This window comes from Pollicipes pollicipes, unplaced genomic scaffold (assembly GCF_011947565.3).
Source record: "Pollicipes pollicipes isolate AB1234 unplaced genomic scaffold, Ppol_2.1 Scaffold_6138;HRSCAF=7277_pilon_pilon_pilon, whole genome shotgun sequence".
NCBI classification, from domain to species: domain Eukaryota; kingdom Metazoa; phylum Arthropoda; class Thecostraca; order Pollicipedomorpha; family Pollicipedidae; genus Pollicipes; species Pollicipes pollicipes.
Genome location: NW_023596818.1, coordinates 4,022,167 through 4,026,600, shown reverse-complemented (window position 1 = coordinate 4,026,600; position 4,434 = coordinate 4,022,167). Strand labels below are relative to the sequence as shown.

Below are 4,434 nucleotides of genomic sequence, written 5' to 3'. Positions count from 1 at the left end.
CTCGTCATTTTAGGCCAGTGATCTAGTCTGAACATGTAAGAAGTTCAGGGAAAGTCGCTTATGTTGGCTGTTATAAAAAATCAAAATGATCATTAAAACTTCCCCATAACGCAAGCACTCCCGTAAAAAGGAGATTGGGTTCGACTCGGTCTTATCTTCAAAGCTGACCAAAGGCCAAGGTGATGTGTCGCAATCCTAAATTTGCTTGCCTAATGTATCACAAACGATTCCAGAGATGTATGGTCTCGTCCAATAACTCGTTCTCGCGTGCAGTTGAACGGTGCAGCAGAATGCTACTTCGGTGATAGAAGCAGCCTGCTTTTGACCTGCAATGGGACACCGACCTTGCAGGGCACATTTCAATCTTGTGAACAAAAACATCTGTCATAAAATTGCCTCCAGTTTGCCAAGTTTTGGCGCCACTTGACCGCGTCGTACGGAAATCATTTTGGAAAAAGCGTTCGCGGGTCAAACTGGCCTCACCCACGCGCGTGTTAATGCCCCCAAAGAATCAGAGACGAGGATGAGCAGACCACCTACACTATTGCTAATATCATGACGAGATTCTAAAGCGCCAGAATGTCGAGTATTTTGTATTGGTGTCGAGTGAAAAGATATAGGACAAGGAGCAACAGTACGACCAAACACAACAGGGCCGTAGCAAATCGTACGAATATTTGTGCGGTCCTCCTACGTTGCCTGCGATGTGGTCAGTCGCCTTATGTCTACAGATCGCGGGTAAGCTCCTCCGGAATGGTTGGTTGCCACTTGAATGTTTCCAATCGGTCGATGCTATTCTGAGATATCCGGGGAAGTTCTACCCCCGGGAGGTTGCGGTTGACGAAATATCCCAAACGGTGCCGGGTCAACATAACTGAAATAGCTTGCATATAGGTTGCTGTAATCTTCACCCGGGTACTGAACCACCCTGCTCACTGTATGTACTAACGTCAGGGGATGTCACGCGCGGTCGACAGCTGATGCTTCCGCTGACTGTATGCCCGCCTGACACTCGTTCACAGCCCGCCGGGCGTCTCCGTGAGGCCGCTGGACAGCATGCACCTGGACACCGTCAAGCGTTTCTGGCCGTACACCGCGGTTACCCCCGATGCCGACGGTGTGATGCGCGACGGCATGACGGTGGGCCTCAGCGTCGGCGTGTTCGCCGTCGACAATGACGTGGCGTCATCACCTGACGGCGAGCTCGTCTGCTGGGTGCTGCTCAACAGAAACGCGTTTCTGGGCTTCCTGCACACGCTGGAGTCGCACCGGCGGCGAGGCCTGGCGCGGCTGGCGATGGCCGAGCTCACCCGGCTCTTCCTGCAGCGCCGCCTGCCCTGCCTGGTCGCAACCGCCGTGCCGTCCGTGATGAACATGATGAAACCGCTAGGCTACAGTTCGGTCTGCAACGTGTTCTGGGCGCAAGTCTATCCAGCAGAAGTCGGTGCGACGCAAGAAACGGAGTAAGATGATGGCGTCCAGCAGCCGGGCGGTCCGACGAGAACATTATCGTAGCGCGTATAACTGCCGGTCAAAGTTTATAAATACAAACTCTGAAGCGTCTATATATATATATATATATATATATATATATATATATATATATATATATATATATAACGTGTGCATGTGTATGTATGTATATATATCATTGCATGCCAGAAACAAAAATGGGTAATATCCGAGAAGTTCACCGTAACTTTCCTTATACGGTAACTTTCAAAGACTCTGTCCCCCCAACAATTTTGGGAAATCGACAACCCTGAATACTTCTATGCGTACACAGCGTTTACAACCATTCTCAAACATGGCTGTGACGGTACTATCAAACGTCGAAATAAGTTGGCAATCGAACGACATGGCGTTTTCCGAGTTAAAACGGTGCCTCGCATAATGTGGTCAAACTCGTCCCGTAGCGTGTTCGCTAGGTGCTAGGTCGTCTTGGCGCGCATTCCGGAGCGTACGCCAAGCAAACGTGACAAACAAAAACCGTACTCGCTCATTGGAAAACGCAGCAGGCGGCCCGAGGTGGATAGATGTGCCGCGCGCAACGCCATCTCGCGGTAAGGTGCGCTGTAGGCCATGGAGGACACATGCTCTGTGGTCGTTGCGCACCCCGACCTTGGCACAGGAGGCGTGCCAGGACGGTCCGCTGTCGCCTGCAGCCGAGAACGGCCTTGAGAGGGAGAGATCTCAGACCTGGTGTTGCCACTATCGGGCCGGAGCAGGGCCTCCTGTCACCATGGGTCTGGCACGCCCACGGGCAGCTGTCAGTCGGCTTTATCGGCGCGCCAGTGGCGGTGAGGGCTCATGCTCGGTCCGACCATGAACAAACAGGACGTACAGGTGATAAACGAAGGGGATATAGACCATCTCGTGGCTCGTCTGAAGGCATATGGCCCAATCACAGCGAAGGTGAGTGTCCTGAGCCGCAAGACTTCACCTACGTCATAGGTTTAAATGGGCCGTGAAAGAACTCAGACTGCTTCACAGATGCACGGCCATGTGTATTAAACATTTTCAACGACATCACATTCTGTGATGTTATCACAGTCCAAGGTACGGCTACATGTTGTTTACAGAGCCGCGGTGCGACCAGTGAACGATGCTGACGAGTGATTTGAGTATTGCTATAAAGTTCAAACTAAACCCCGGCTCAGCACACCGTCACGCTATTTGGAGACTAAGATGTGAATTGGATGGTGATTGTAGAAGGTAACGCATGCAATATTTACGCAAACGAGGTCTCCGTTACAGCGCCTGTGCTACGTCAAGAAAAGGGATGCGCATCAGCGTTGTAAGTAATCCATTCTGTGGTAAAGGAGACGACCAATGGGCCGTCTCGCTTTTGGGCTCTGATTTGGGTGGGGAGCTTCAGTCCCCAGCTTCCAAAACCATTGCCACGGCCCAAGCTCAAGCAACCACACCATCAACGACCTCTACAGGCTGGACAGCGCTGCCAACGCCGGAGACCGAGCTGTGACTTAAGACGCGCTGGGGTGGGAGTCACGTTGACCCCCCGAAGATTTTTCCGGAATAGTTTCCGAACGGCGCGGGGCCGCCGCGCCAAATTTGGCCAAATCTTGAGGCACGGGACCATACCCCCATGAAACATGCCCAGGGAACCTAAAGGCTCCGAAGGAATCCGTAACCGACCGAGCGGATGCAGTTTCCTAACAACAAAAACACATCAAATTGGACGCCTTTGAGCCTAGACGACCAAGAACAATTGTTCGTAATAGTAAAGAATTCACAAGCAAACGAAGTTAACTGTTAACTGGTCAAGGAAGTCCCGCTTGGGGGAATTTGGGGCTCATTATGCTGTATAGAGGCATTACAGTGTTGATTACCCTGGCCTTATATCGGATGCGTATTGAAAGCCAGAACGAAGAAGCGACGACGAAATGTTCCTTGTACTTTGCATCGAGGTATATTGTGTGAATTCGAGTAATGTGCAGCATTTTTATGATCTTTTGCCACGGTCTTTGGTTACATATGTTTAGTTAAACCGGTTTTACATGAGTTCTACTTCGTAAGAAGGCTTGTTAGGTACCATAAATGCATTGTTTTCTTTTCAAGGGCACGTCAAATGCTTTTGCTTCTGACAATGACGGCCTCGCTTTTATTTCCCATCACTGTTTCCGATTTTAAGTTAAACGACAAACATCTTGCAAGGGAAATCTCTAAGCAGTCTTTGCAAATGGAAAGGAGATACACGGGTAAACAACACAATCGCTAGCGTTAAGAAGCAATGAGCTATAAGCCGGATGGAATCCGGCCAGTTACATTTAGCAAAACCCCCTTCCCAGGCATCACCGTACCATGATTGTTTCGCTGTACGACTGTCGACGTTGTGAAAGAGCACTTAGATTTACGCTTGTTTTGCTACACTCATATTATTCACCCAGGAGGAAGGACGTTTCACTCAAATTTTAACACAGCAAAGCAACCTGCGATATTCATTGAGCCGTAGATACTAGTCAGCCGAAAGGTGCTAGTTCGCCCTCGCCTCACTCTCGTCTCGGTTTCACCGCACATATGTCGAACACTTTCAGCCAATGGATTTTGCAAAGCTTCTTTATCGCCGTCAGCCTAGAAGGCTTCCGGATGATGGCGTGCTAACCATTGTCACCTAATTATGGACCCCCCGCTTTCCTTACAGACGCGGTGTCTTCTGCTCCTTATTCAGAGCGGTATCAACACGTGCAAGCATTGGATTCTACGCAAGCTCCGACACGTCGAAGCCGCTGGTTGTCTATTGTAATCACGGTCAGTGGATAAAGAACATGCTGAAATGATCCCCATGCAGCGGAAGGTCCATTCAAATTTGACAGCTGGATTGTACCTTAAGCAGGAATTCCTGTAAGACTCAATTAACATATTGGAAACGTTCGCAAGGCCTTCGTGGGTGCTTGCTGCTTTGAAGAACGATTT

The 4,434-nt window shown here is 49.9% G+C and overlaps 1 long non-coding RNA gene across 1 annotated transcript; it reads left to right on the top strand.

Moving 5' to 3' along the window:
• Positions 1 to 2,352: 2,352 nt before the first annotated feature.
• Positions 2,353 to 4,217, top strand: LOC119105672 (uncharacterized). The gene is made up of 3 exons (XR_005095052.1): positions 2,353 to 2,415; positions 2,758 to 2,797; positions 4,163 to 4,217. It is a non-coding gene; the product is annotated as an uncharacterized LOC119105672 (long non-coding RNA).
• Positions 4,218 to 4,434: the final 217 nt, after the last annotated feature.